The 15,330-nt window shown below is 40.3% G+C and overlaps 1 protein-coding gene across 1 annotated transcript in view; it reads left to right on the plus strand.

The window, feature by feature from the left end:
• Positions 1 to 14,883, plus strand: part of radil (Ras association and DIL domains) — a 68,023-nt gene extending 53,140 nt beyond the window's left edge. The window contains exons 17-18 of the transcript XR_014530383.1: positions 3,670 to 3,827; positions 14,834 to 14,883. The gene's annotated coding sequence lies outside the window, so the exon portion shown is untranslated. The remainder of the gene's footprint in view (positions 1 to 3,669; positions 3,828 to 14,833) is intronic.
• The last annotated feature ends 447 nt before the right edge of the window (positions 14,884 to 15,330 follow it).

Here is a 15,330-nt window from a genome sequence, read left to right on the forward strand (position 1 = left end):
TTTGGCGTTTAACGCTTGGGTCCCTGGGAGGTGCCGGGATTTGAACTCGCAACCTTCCGTTCAGTAGTCCAACATCTTAACCGCTGAGCCATGTAATACATTTGCGTGAAAATTGTTCCATAAAGCGAACGTGTTGTACGAAACATAACTGGCGTATTTGGGTTTGGAGCAGTTCCATGGTGTTGGCTTTCTGGGATTCAATTCTCCTGAGTGGTTTATTGCGAACATCGGTTGCATCATGGCAGGGTACTGCTTCTTATATTCAGATATTTCTCATTCCAACTGTTTGACCTTTAATGTTCTTGGCTTTTGAGAAGTTTTTGAAACGGTTCTATAATCTGTGATGACGTGAACGTGTCCTACCAAGGGGAAGCAACTGTATTGCTAAAAGGGGGCCATTGTTTTTAAGATGGAAAGCTATTGAACACACTATTTAACTCACACCTCGAACTCCCCCCAAGAAAAGTGAAAAAAACAAGACGTAAACTTTAAAAAAAGTGATGGTTCTTAGCTATTTGTGTTTGTAGTATTGAGCCATTCAGAACACAACCATGACCACAGTCCTGATACATCTGGTTTAAGGGCTACAGTGCAGCTTTATAGTATAGAAGTTAAAATTCGAATGTGTGCTACAGAACCTCAAGTTAATGGATCCATCCATCTTGTTTGGTTCACTTCGAATCTTTCAACATAGCGTAAAGGTTTCATTTCAAAATCCTGTTATTAACAGTCATACACATGGACTACAGGTCTTTTGTAGACACCTGACCATAAGACGGCTGTTTTTTTAAACATCCTCTTCCACATTTAGTCCCCATAATAATTTCCACTCCTTTGGGAAGATGTTCCAATAGATTTTGTGGAGATTTGAGCTCATTCAAGGACAACAGTGTTAGTAAAGGCAGGGACTGATGTCAGTGAGGTGAGGAGGCCTCGGGTGATGTTCACAGTCATTTCAAATGTCAATAGGGCTGAGATCAGAGCTCTGCAGAAAGCCACTCAAGATCTTAAGTTCTTGAGGTACAATCTCAGCAATACCAAATTGTCACTGTTGGGTCCTTGAGCAAGTATCTTAACTCTCAACTTAAAAAGGAACAAAAAGGAGATACTTGTAAGATGCTATAAATGGAAGATCTTCCACTCCAAGCCATTTAAAGCATATCTTCACAGAACTTGTACACAAGGGTTATTGTGATGCTGGAACAGGTTCAGGTCTCTGTATGTCTTCAATGTCGTAGTATCAATTTGATTTTAGAACCATATATACGTTTGACCACATTGTGCACTTAGTAAATTCATGCACAATGGTGTGTGTGAGACAATCGTGATAATCGTTATAATACACAAACATCACTGGTTGTATAGAACCGAATAAAAGAACGTGTGGCCTTTCAGCAGCTCGTCGTCACACGCACCCCGATCCTCCCGTGTGTATGCGTTTGTCACCTTGGCGGTTTTTCGAGGTTCACAGCATCGTGGTGCGCCCGCCAGCCACCGAGACGACAAAAGGCAAAATGTTGCCAGGCCGATGCCAAGCCGGTGCCACGCCGTGACCTAATAAATCCGGCGCCGCGGCGGGTTGCGACCTGGAAACAAGCGTGAAGCCCAGACAGATTGGCAGAGCAGCAGTGGGTCGAGATGGTGCTGATATTTCCACTGACAGACACCTCCTGGATTTGTAAGTCTTAGCACTAATATGTGTCCAACCCGCCTACACACCGGACTCCGGAGAAAAGAAAACAAAAATGTTGCTGTTTATAGCTAAGGCTAAGCTAAGCTGATATAAAAGTAATAACGTCTCGCTATATTACATTAACAGACACTAGCTCTGAAGCTCCTCCCCCTCTGTTGCTCGTTAATCCACATGGAGTTCGAAAAAAACGCATTACTTTACCATTGTATTTATTGTACATCTGATCACATAGCTAGGTTGAATGCTAGTCTTGCTAGCTGTAACTTGTCCAGTTTGAAGTTCGTCCACATCGAATCTTATTGGATTAATAGTCCAGGGGTCGCATCTGCAGGCACATTTTATTAGTAACTCTCTGGGTTGGCAGATTTTTCATTATAATTTTTTTAGTGCATTAAATGAAAAAACAGAAAAAGACAATTAGCAAGATTTTTTTTTTAACTGAAGGACGGACTCAAACCTTATGTATGTATTCCACGTCCTGGACCCTCATTGTGCAGAATTCCTTTCTCGTCCAAAATCGAAAGAGTTTCAGGTGTTTTTTTTTTTTTTTTGAATCCTCTCTCTCTTTTTTTTTTTTCACGTTCCTCAGCATTAATTAAAAGTAATTATGAGAGCGTGGAGGGCAGAGATAACTCTGGAGATAAAGGGGTATTATGTCTTGGTTTTTGGCTTTATCAAAGTACATAATTTCCCCTCTCATTTGAATTAATTGGAATTAATTGTATGCTACGCTGCTCTCAATACAGGCGAGTAATCTTTGTGCTCCCCCCCCCAACAAAAAAAAAGCGGGAGATAAAAACCCGACCCTTTTCCTTTATTCGGGTTAATTACGTTTCATTTCATTATTCCACCCCATCCCCCAAAACAACTCTCCACCTTTCCACGTTCCCTTTACATCGTTACGGAAATAAGAGAAGAAGCGCAAACGAAAAGTCAACTACCCTCTAGACTACCCCCTCCTCCACTCAGATACCCCCCCCCCTCCAACCGCCCCGCCGATCTCGCACCCGGAATAAGTGAACTGTCAGCAAATTCCAGAGCAAAAATTAATTATTTCAGCTTGATAAACCTTTTCAACCACTTGACTCCGTGTGCAGAAAAGCCAATTAATAATGTCAAACATGCGCTCTCTGGTGGGACGAAGCCTTGGCTAATGAGTGTATTTACTTCACCGGCTGAATGAAGAGAGCGGAGAGAGCGAAACTTTGTCCACATCACGACACGACGCGACACACCTGTCAGACGAGCGCTCGTGTCACTGCCTCGAGCTGAAGGGGGGTAGAACCTCGTTCCAGGTTGTTTTGCTCTCGGCTGCACTTTCATCCTTAAATAACTGACGTCTGCCTACACGGTATGGAGAAAAGTTTGTGGACTCCTGACCATCAGCTTATTCTTCGGACATCCCATTCCATGTTTAGTACCGCCACTCTTCTGGGAAGATGTTCCGCTCAATTTTGTGAAGATTTTGTGTTCTCATCCAGGTACTGATGTAGGTCAGGAGGCCTGGGGGTGCCAATTCAATTCATCCCAATGGTGTTCAATAGGGTCGAGGTCAGAAATCTAAAGCAGACCGCTCAAGCTCTTGTACGCCCAAGGGCTCTTGATCAACCCTCAGTGAATAAAAATGAAATGCTTTTAATGTAAATAGAAGATCTTTAACTACAAACCATGTAAAGCATCTTTTGATGGAGCCGGCTTTGTGCACAGGAGCATTGCCATCCTGGAACAGGTTTGAGTCTCCGAGCCTTTGTGAAGAATGGATTTCTTGCGATCGCATCGAAAGACTGTGGAAACATTTTGGGGGAAACATTTAGTTGAAGAACCACAAATGGCTGGAAAAGTCTGGTGTATTGGTGTTATTTGGTATTCTTCTTAAAAAATAATGAGGGAACCATTGTTTACAAACACAGTGCTTTCGTTGCATTTCGTCACATTACGCTGTTGCAATGAGGTGTTTCCTGTTTTTTTTCACTTAGTTACAATCATGCCTGCGAGAAGGAAACAAAACAAATGGCCGAAATCAGAAGACCGAAACCGGATCGAAGAGGGTTGAAGCTGCTATAAAGTGAATCCTGCATTCTGGTGTACCTGATGGTGACTGAAGCTGCTGAAACGAACATGCCACCATTACACGGTAGGATTTGTTTAGGAATAGATACTCCTTTGTTTTTACTATATAGAACAGAAAATTTCACAAATTCCATCTGATCCGTTAGGTCTTTCGCTGTTTCGAACTGTGGCATTTGCCATTTCTTTTAATGAGGGTGAAAAAACATAACAGTGTGGCTAAGCATGCTTGATCAAACCCCCTTTTCCTCAGCCAGACAATGAGTTTCTATCAATTACAATGTTAGACCTCATTTTCCACTTGCTAGACAGGTTTGTACTTCTCTTTTTTGGCACCAGCCATACGTTGCAGCCGTCATGAGCAGAAAAGCAAGACATGACAAACACATTTATTCCTGATATAACTATATGTAGAGAAATAGTTAATAGAAGAGAAAGAAAACACTTTAGGCTGGGGAACTCCCTGAGATTTCATGAGCAAGAAACTGTGAGAGGAACCAGGCAAGAAACCATTAGAGGACCCAGACTCGAAAAGGAACTCGTCCTCATTCCTCATCTTCAATGCCGAATGTTCATTCATTTTAGTTCCATAACTGTTGAGGTTTTCAACTGTTCCATGATGGACACTGTTCATGCCGATCGCAGCCCATAGTCATTGTTGCAGCCTGTATATGTTCATGACAGTCCAAATCCATCTTCATGGTTCTTGAAAACCACTTGACGAGTGGTGTACACTAACACTCAGGCTAGGTGTGTGGCTTCCAGTTTGGTCCTGCATAAATGACATGACTGACATTTTCTTTCCCTCCCCGACACGACGTCAAATGCCATCACGCCAACAATGAAAGGCATCCGGGAGGACGCGAAGGCCAGTGGTGAGCACAGTGCCGTAGCAGTTGTCGAGTTTAAATGAACAAATCAGGCAGCCGTTACCACCCGAAAGTGTTTTTTTATTCTACTTCCTTTTTCTACTTTTAAATTTCACGGCCTTTCCTTCATTTCCTCTGAATCACCATTTTAAAAAAATCTAGCTTTTCAATCTTTTTCTTTTCTTGTTTCTGTTTTTTTTTCTTTTCTGATTTATTTTTAGATGATTTTTTTAATGTTTATTTTTATTCATTTCCTAAATTTTATTGATCCATTCAATTTTATTACATAAAATTAATACAATTATTTTTGTCATTGGTTTTTCTTTCATTTCTTTATTTTTTTGCCAATCTATTTTTTTTTAGTATTTATTGATAATTTGTCTTTAAATAATTTATTGTTTTTATTTTATTTATTATTTTCTTTGAATTTCTGTTAGTATTTGCAGTTTTTTTAACGATTATATAGTTTATTTTTCTATTCTGTTAGATTTTTACTTTGATATTATATATATATATATATATATATCTTTGTTATTAATGTATTTAATTAAAAGTTTATATTAAATTAAAGTTCATTAACATTAATTATTTTCTTGGGATATCTTTTTTTTTGTCTTTCTAAAAAATAATTTCAGATTCATTTGTGTTCTTTTATATATATATATATATTTTTATCTCATTCTTGCTTTTATTTCATATCCTGTTTAACTTTTTTGACTTTTATGATTTTCTTTTCTTTCTTTTCTTTTCTTTCAAATAGTTTTGTTTTATTTTCTGGATTTAAATGATTTTTTACTTTGTTTTTTTTTATCTTTTGATATCTGCTCATATTATCTGTACTTGATTGCTATTTTCATTCTTCATTCTTCTTATTACTGAAAAAATTGAGAACATTCTCAGACTTTTCCCTTCTTGCATGTCTGTCTTCTGTAGTCAACTGTCGTCCTCATGCTAGTTCTCACACGATCCTCTTCGAGTCTTCTTTCTGAGAAAAAACCCGCAGGATTGACCCAACCCTTGGTTGTGGTGTCTGAGTCAAGGAGACGTCCTCGTTCCTTGAACCTAAAGAGATGAGTCGTGACCTCTAAAGTTTGGGTTCCTCAGAACCGAGACGCACTTAAATGCTAATCCTCCTCACGCAGGAGCGGAGCTCTGAACCCAAACATACCACGATGCCAGTGTATTTTCATTTTCTTCTCAGCATGCGGCGAAGGTCTGGCATTCCACCGTCTCCGAAAAAGGCGGTGCAAGGGATCTTCAGACAAACCAAATGAAAAGAGCATGTTAGTAACCCGAGCCTGCTTTTTATAATGACATCTAAATCAGCTGCCCTGGAACCCACATGACCCTGGAGCCTGGAATGTTCCACCACAGTGCAGGACGGCTTTACACGAACCTCACGCCGTCCTGCGATGTGCTTTAGAACCTTACAGAACCTTGCAGATCCTCCTCGGGTCTGACCACCGCTTCAGATGATCACCTTTTTTCACTGTGCAGGTGCCGAGTCAAAGGTCAAAGGTCAGCGTCCAGCACATGACTCAGGCTCTCCCACGGTGGGCTTCAGCGTTCCTGTGGGAGTGAGCACCTGTCCTGCATGTGGGAGGTAGCGGAAAGAAGACCCAAGGGATGCGTTCACAGCACAGAGAAGTGGAATTCTGGGAATTCTGGACATCATGATGATGATGATGTATGGGAGTAGACAGGACACCTTGCGCGTTGCACCTGTAGCGACGGCTCACGTTACGAGAGCAAGGAAAGCGAGGAGGAATGCGCCGAGCTTCTGAAGAGACCCCACACCAGTGGACAACGGCAGATGGGCCCACGCAGGCCTGGCTCAAATTAGACACACTCCCACACACACACACACACACACACACACACGCTCTCTCACAAACAGAGGCATGTGTGAGTGTGTGTGTGTGTGTGTGTGCACTTATAGCCTTGGATATTTGCATACACTTTTACGGGCACCCTCATCCACCTGCTCACACGTCATCAAGTTCGGACGATGTGTGTGCAGGTGAAGTGTGTTCCTGTGTTACACACAAACACACACAGGCCCCGTGATTAGCAATGCTAATAAACGCACCTTATTTTTAATCACTCAGGAAAATTCTTTATTTTCTCTTCATTCTTTAAAATCTCTACTTTCAGTGCATGCACTGAACTGAAATTCCTCAAGCAAATACGGAAAAAGCAAACAACTCATGAGAAATTGCACATAAACAGTTCTGAACTTAAACGTATAGAACACAAAATCATGTGAATGCAATCATAACTGTTTTTAACCATATTGAATAAAAAATTTTAAACAATCAAAGTATATTGTTAATAAATAAATAAATAAATATATTTTTTTAAAAGTCAGATAAAGAAATCTTTTTTATGGCAAAATGAGTGTTTCATTTTAAAAAGAAAAAAAACATAAATATTTCTGAATAATCAGATGAAAAGAAATCACCTGGAAATAAATGAATAATTTGCAAATATTTTGCATAGTACAAATATTTAGGAAAAATACACATAATCACGAGGGAAAATAACTTGTGGAAATAAATGAATCATGGAAAAAAAATGGGGGTGGAAGAAAAAAAAATCGGAAAATAGGAAATCATGTATACAAATCACTTAATAAAACCAATTTTTTTTTTTAATCACATTTTTTTAAAAGCACATGGACATAAAAGAATTGTTTGTGCACCGATTCAGAAAGTAAATTAATCATATAACAATGTATTGCTGTTTAAAATATATAAATAAAAAAAAAAAAAACATTGCGAGAAAAACAAATCATGATCACAGCATAAGAGCGTTTTTTGTACATAAAATATTAATATTAAAATATTATATTATGTAAAAAAAAAAAAAAAAAACGTGTGTGTGTGTGTGTGTGTGTACACGCACGTTTGTGTGTACAGGAAGCAGTAAGGCGGCGTTTTCTTTTGTTTCAGCAGTTTGTGTAGAAACTATGATGGTGTGAACACAAACAGAGGTGTGTATTACATCCTCGGTGCGAATTAATGTGACGGGAACATTCCAGAAAAAAAACCCAAAGAAAAAACAAAAGCGCTCCAAAAAAGAGGGGGAAATCCCCTGGAGGTAACATAATTGAATTATAATCAGTACGGGATTAATTAATCTATAATATTTATTCCTCTGTTTGGAAGAGGAGGCAGCGTAATAAAGGGTGTGTGTGTGTGTGTGTGTAGGTTTTTTTGTAGCTCCGCACCGCATTGTCTTAATAAAAACGCAGCGAGCTCAACATTGCCCCTTGACGCCTCTGCCAGAAGGTTATTGCAGATACGGCGCGCGCTGAAAGCACTTATCACGTGCGACAAATAATTAAAGCGTCCGATAATAAGGAAATTAACACGGGCTTTGTGTGCGTTCGGGGCTTTTTTTTTCTGTCCTTTTTTTTCTTCTTCTTTTTTCGCGCAGGACTCGGTTTATTGTGACGGAGCCTCTTAGGCGAGCCGGGGAATAAATTACGCAAAGAAAAGATGTAGTCATTAGGGGCGCTGATAAGGTGACAGAGAAAAGGAGAGAAGGCGCGCACTCTCTCTCTCTCTCTCTCTCTGTCTCTCGTTCTGTCTCTTCCTCTCTCCGTCCGCCCTTTCAGGAGGAAATATTGGAAGCCAAGGTCGCAGATGAAACGATTTGGTCTTTAGGGAGCCGCAAAATAAGTAAATATAGAAATAATAATAGATGAAAAAACAAATATCCTGCGCCAATATTTGGCAAAGACGAGTTGCTTCCATTCATCAACTTTCTCAAAGTAACACTGCGGTAGGGCAAGAAAATGAAACCACCTTCTACTGCATCACAAACCGACCAGACCACAAAGCACTTCACGTGTTCCGCACACACGCGTGTTTGACACGCACTGCGCATTTATTTACACCGCCGATCCGTTCGGGATTCGTTTTGACACCCGAATTTGTCCCCCCCGATTCTTTTAGTTTGACACGGCACATTTCCACATCTGGATTTACCTGACGTGAGATTCTTCACTCATTAACTTTCAAATGACCTTTGTCTGGTTACATGACAAAGGTCACATGACTCCTTTTCACATCTGCTCACGTGACTCCTTTTAGCATCTGGTTAAGTCACCCATTTTTCTTCACATGCTTCCTTTTAACATCTGTTTACATGACTCCTTTATTTTCACGCGATTATTTCACACCTGATTCATGTTCATGTGTTTTTTATTCATGATTCATGACTCCTTTTAGCATCTGGTTACATGACTCATTTTTCTTTACATGACTCCTTTTAACATCTGGTAAATGACTCATTTTTCTTTACATGACTCCTTTCAACATCTGGTCACATGATTAATTTGTCTCCACATGACTCCTTTTGACATCTGGATACATGACTCATGTATTTGATTCATTCGATTTGATTCACACATCATTTTGACTCCTAAATCCTTTCTTCTCACTCAATTCTTTAACTTAGACATGATTTAATCTCACATCTGGATTTGATGAGATTAGTTTGCAGACCTGAATTTAATATGATTTTTTTTGACGTGATTGATTTCCACATTTGTATTTAACATGATTCGTTTACACACCTGGATTTTGACATTTTTGATTTATTTCCACATCTGGATTTGGTGTGATTCGATTTTACAGGATTTGACATGATTCATTTCCTCATCTGGATTTTACATGATTTATTTCCACATCTGGATTTGATGTGATCAGATTCCACATCTGGATTTGATGTGATCAGATTCCACATCTGGATTTGATGTGATCAGATTCCACATCTGGATTTGACATGCTTTGCATTCACATCTGCATTTGACATTCATTTCCACATCTGGATTTGACATGATTCTTTTATTCTTTTTCCCACGTGATTTATTTATTTTCAACTCAATGATCTTTCACGTGAGTTATTTATGCCTAAATGTGATTTTTGTTTTACACGTGATTTGCTTGTGATTTTTTTGATAATTAATTGAATTTCTTGTTAATTTTTCAATTACTTTATGTCTCTCGTATATAAATATATATAGAGAGAGATTTTATTTATTAAAACAGCACTTTTTTATTTTCTTAATAATTTTTCACAAGATTTTAAAATGTTCCTTTCACATCACTTTTTTTTTTATTACTCGGAATTTATTTGTTTTGATGCTTTTTTATAGATTTCCTTTATTTTTTCTTTTAAATTTTACACACAATCTATTTATTTATTAATTTATTTATTCATTCATTTGTAAAATGTTTCATCTGGGTAATTTCTCTTTTTTCTCTCTTTTTTTTACGCAATTCTTTTTTTTATGCAATTTCTGAGGCCCACATTTTACATTTCCTCAATTGCTGCTAGCTAACACATACAGGAAGTAGCAGCAGCACGCGTTACATGCATCATCACGATAGCCTTGTATAGTACTCACGGTAGTCTTCCGTGGCGATGCCCCCTATTGTCCCTCGCTGGCTTATTTTTGACGTTTGACCTCGGCTTGATTGGCACGGCCACTGCTCACGCCAGGAGGAAGCGCCACGGCCTTACAAGTTTAGGAAGCATCGGTGACAGCACATTGTCCTCCAACAAAGACGGCCAACATGATCTGGGGGGGGGGGGGGGGAGGAACAATGGCGGAGGAAGAGACATGCATGAACGCTCGCCGCCTCTTTTATTCTTGCGGGCCGTCTAGACACTGATGTTCCACACCGAAAGTTTTTTTTTTTTTTTTTTTTTTGCCCCGCAAAACAAATGAAGGAATGATCCTCCATGCTACGGGTCAAAATGGTGGCGTCCACTTAAAGAGTGCTAATGAATACTCGTATTGATGTGCGTTACCCAAATCAAACCCAACCTGTGTGTAAGGAAATGTTTTGTGTGTACGCAGCCTGCGAGCTGTACTGAAGGACAGGTGGTCCGACAAGCAAGAGACATGCACATGTACACTCGCTCATACGGGACCAGGCGTGAAAAAGAGCATAAACTTCACACCCAGCGCGAAGGAACAGCTCCGGAAGCTTTACATGGGACCTGCATGGAGCATGGCGACTTGATTTACATCACATTACACCATGTCTGGCGCTGTTGTGGACATCTACGCTTATAGATTACTGTAACGTGAGAAGAGCACGTTGAAGCTACTTCACTCGTCTCAACAGCTGGATCCTTGGAATCCGACTGGTCTGAAGGCGGACTCACAAACAGTTTACCAGGTCGTCAAGGAGACATCTATTTATCTTGGTAAGGAGTCTCCATTTTCAGTGTTCCAGCAGACCGAAGAAAACAGTTTTACACCACAGAAAAGTCTTTAGGAAACATGGCATTCGTTTGTTTTGTAGATGCAAAAGGTTTTGGGACACCGGACTTTTCCCACCATGTGATACGCACATAATTGTATACAAAGTCTTTGGATGCGATAAAATTTAATTTTCCCTTCACTTGAACTTGGAGACCAAAACCTGTTCCAGCATGACGATGCTTCTGTGCACAAAGCTAGCTCCATGAAGATAGGGTGTACATGGGCTGGAGTAGAAGATCTCCTGCTATAGAATTTTGGCTTAAACCCTATTGAAGACTGTTGGGATAAATGTAAACTCTGACTGCACCCCTGGCTGAATGAAATCTCACAAATCTCCACAAAATCTAGTGCATCATCTTCCCAGAAGAATGGAGGTTGTTATAAAAGTCGATCTGGAATGGGATTCAAAAATAAAGGAACACATTGCTGTGCAAGGGGACTATTTTTAATTATGATCGTGTGTAAACGTACATAAATTAAGTACTTTTCCTGTAAACAGAGCGAGTCTCAAACGTTTTTGATACCACCATTTTTTTAACTAGAGTTAATTATCCATATTTTCATGTTCTAAAACATCTACAACACCTACTTATGCTTTAGCAGGTATAAGTTCCCTTACCAGGCTCTCATTTCTCTCATTGATTTGAAAACGCAATGATTTAATCTGACTGTTGAAAATGCAGCGCTGACACTGGAGACTCCTTCCATGTAATCACGACTCGTTGTTAAATAAACACAAGAAATCCTGAGGTGTTCCTATAAAATAGTTAGCTTATTATATTAGAATTGACATTACAGGTGAAGCGCCGGGATAGAAAGCGGGCAAGAATTCGACAGCGTCGTGGTGTCATGGAAAACAATGCACTTTCGTGGGTGGTAACAGTAACTCGGCTTCATCTCGCACACATCAACACCCCGTCGTGTTTTATTCCATACTTAACAGCAGAGGGCTAGGGTTTCTCGTATTTATGCTAACTAGTGCGTCGTAGCAAAACCCCCCTCTGCAGCGACGGGCTGTAAATCAGGCAGCAACTGCGCTGGACTCGATGCCACCCACTGCGCTGCTGCAGCATGCAGAGAATGGGCATGTCGCATGCCAGCGGGGCTGGAACTCAATAGGCCTGTATGTTTCAACCCCCCCCCTTGTCCCAGCAGGTCAGCTGTGTGTGTGTGTGTGTGTTTGTGTGTGTGTGTGTGTGTTAGAGCAATGATACTGAAAGGAATCATAGTCAACCCTCCCTATGCAGGCTCAGAGGCCACTGCTCCGCCACTGTAACCCGATATTGGCGTCTGAGCGCGAACGTATTCGGTGTAGCCAGACGCCATTTTGAACCCGAAAAAGACTGAGGAGAGCGAAACGAAACGCCCCGCTTGGTGTTTCAATACCAGACCGAGAGCGGGGCGGCTTCGCTTGCCAGCAGGGGGTCTGTGGCCATGGCAACGCCTAAGTGATGCCTGCATAATAAGGGAGGTTAAACGGTAGCAGAGGCACGTCCTGACTCTTATTGGACAGCCTGAGGACCATATTTACATTCGGATGTTCAAAGTCCTTTAAAACACCAATTTAACCCACCCACTTCTATGGACACACACACACACTCCCACACATATACACACAGTGGAAATATAATTATTCTGCATTATTAGTTCAGCAACCCCCAGCAAGCAAAAGCAACAAAATAAAATCTAAATTAATAAAACAATCTTGCAGGGTTTAGTGATGAAACAACACCAGAGACACCACCAACCACCCAATGTAGCTATAAATGTATTGAAAAAAGTGATTATTTGATGTTGGCTTCTTTTGTGTCCACCATTGTTGGTTGTTTTTTTCTAATGCCACATCCTCTAGGGTTTTGTTCCTCACTTTCTGGTCATAGTCTCATACCAAATTCAAGTACCCTCGACTTTGGAGCCCTACTAACCTCAATAAAACTGAAATAAATAAAAACAGATTGAGTTTTTATTTGTAACCTGAAGCCTATTCTTCAAGCAAAACTCCTCGCTGAATCCTTAAGACCAAAATATTTTGGACCTCGTTTTTTTTTTTTTTTTGTGGTCTTTCACTTTGAAAATAGATATTGCCCTCGTGCATTGAGCCAACAATACCCCCGCCATCTTAGTTCCTGTTTGGATCAGTTCATGCCTTTCAGTGGCTCCATATGATCCCAGCTTGCATTAGCATAAGAAAGTGTTTGGTCCTGCCTGGTGGCCGGGGAGCCACAACAGACATCCAGCTGTCCATTCAGTCCGATTTCTCCCCTTGTTTTTTTTTTTTCCCCTTTCTGCGACAGCCTCAGCTAGAATCAATCATGTTTACCCAGCCCCGGTTTACCACCCTCCTTTTTTTTCCCCTCCATCCTCAGTACACCTCCTTGTGTTCGACCACATCGCACACAGTCACCCAATCCGAGTCGTCCCGCTGGCACCATGTGACTCGGCCTGCCATCCGTCAGCTCCCTGACAGCTCTTCGAGTGCTGATTTATCTAATTAGCAATCAATTAGCTTGTTACAACTGGATGCAATTACCTTTTTACAGAGAGGGCAGCTGGTGGAGGTAATAAATCGCCCCGTAAGTGGTACCCCCTCCATCCTTTCTCCCTCTCCCCCCCTTTTTTTCTCCCACTCCGCTCTTCACACGAGTGTCGGACCGAATTACAGGGCCGCCGCTGAAACGCAAACACCGTCTCCCGGGACTACTTCGCTCCCCCCGTGCTAATGTGCTGAAATCCCACTTTAATGAATATTGGACAAGTGAAAAGAAAGGGAAAATGGGAAGGCTCTTTCATAATAAGGCCAGATTTCCGCCTGGTCTAATCCTCTGACAAAAAGCCGGGGTTGTTTTACAGCTGCCCCACACGCCGAGGTGCGCGAAGGGTCAGTGAATAATTTTCTGCATGGTTTGAAGCCATTACGAGTGACCGGTGGCCTAGTGCACAGCCTTCCACTCGCTGGTTTATTCGGTGGTTGTGAAACGAAATCCCCACCGAATTGTTTGGTACTTGAAAGAAGAGCGTAAACCGAGAGCTCTCGGTTCTTTGAAGGTCACGACCGGCTCAGAAGGGGTTTAGGAAATTACACCCAGATTATTTTTAGAATGAGTCTGGTAGCTGGGTTGATAGATTGTGTCTTGGCTTAAAGTAAAACAAATTTTTCAATGAATTCAAACAACTATTTGAAAGTATCAGAAATCGGGTAACATCAGCTTGAAAGGACTGATTGCTAAGCTCATGGGCTGGGTTGCCAGCCAACTACATTTCAACAATTTGACGCTAGCATAAATCATTTTAGGTATTGGGCAAAAATAGATGCCTCTTTTTTATCAGTTTTTGCATAAGAAAGAAATCTTAACAGTGGTCCTTGCATATTTTTGATTTACTTATACAGTCGCTGCAGCATATGCCAACTTACATGCTTTTCAATCGTTTTTTTTTTTATAAAATTTTTGCTTGTTTTTTAACCTGATCAAATATTATTAGGTAGCATTTGCTAACGTAAAACAACAATTCCCTAATTTAGGAGACACTGTCATGAAGCACAGCTAGTCATCTGGATCAGGAATAGAAAACTTTTCTAGGTTGTTAGCTAGTAAAGCTAGTCAGCTAGCTATTGTGGCTAATTTGAGAAGAATCGTAACTTAATGTAGCATCTTGTAAGAGAATATTTACTGTTACAGCATCCGTTAAAGAAGAATGAGTGAAAATTGAGAACATTTACATTATAACATCTTAGAGTCTGATTTTCCTTGTTGCTAATGATTTCCAACCATAATCCTATACGATGCTGTGGTTGTTCGCAGGAATCCTGCACATCATCATAAATTCTGATTCACGACCCGAGATTTAATCTGGTGTCTTTGTTTCAGTTTGAAGTTCCTGGGATTCGTTCACAGCAGACTTTCATTCATTTTCTTAATGCAGATTCGGCCTTTGGGATGAGCAGAAAAGGTCCTTAACCTTGGTGAAGGTGTACAACAGAATTATAGAGTGGGTTTTTTCAGAGGTGAAGGTAAAGTATTAACACAGAGTCTCTAATCTTACACCTTTTGATCTTAACTCAAAACATCCACTTTGGCATTTTGGAATTACTGTATATCAAATTCCACTACAGCACTGAAATATTCAATTCTGATTGGTCGGAAATTGTCGAGAATTTTCTCCATAAAAAAAGTATTCGTTAGTAATATGATGATGTTGTTTGTAATATGATGTTGATTACCGCTACGCTGAAACATCGTGTATGGAGATGATAATGTTATTATGTAAAGAGTCTCCAGTGTTCGAGATGTTCAAAAACTCCCCTCACAATGAATTTATTCTCATATGATTCCTAAAACTGTTTATTTCTCTTCAGATCAGCGCTGATACATTTCTTTCTTTCTTTCTTTCTTTCTTTCTTTCTTTCTTTCTTTCTTTCT

The sequence above is a fragment of the Silurus aristotelis genome, assembly GCF_946808225.1.
Source record: "Silurus aristotelis genome assembly, chromosome: 20".
Taxonomy (NCBI): domain Eukaryota; kingdom Metazoa; phylum Chordata; class Actinopteri; order Siluriformes; family Siluridae; genus Silurus; species Silurus aristotelis.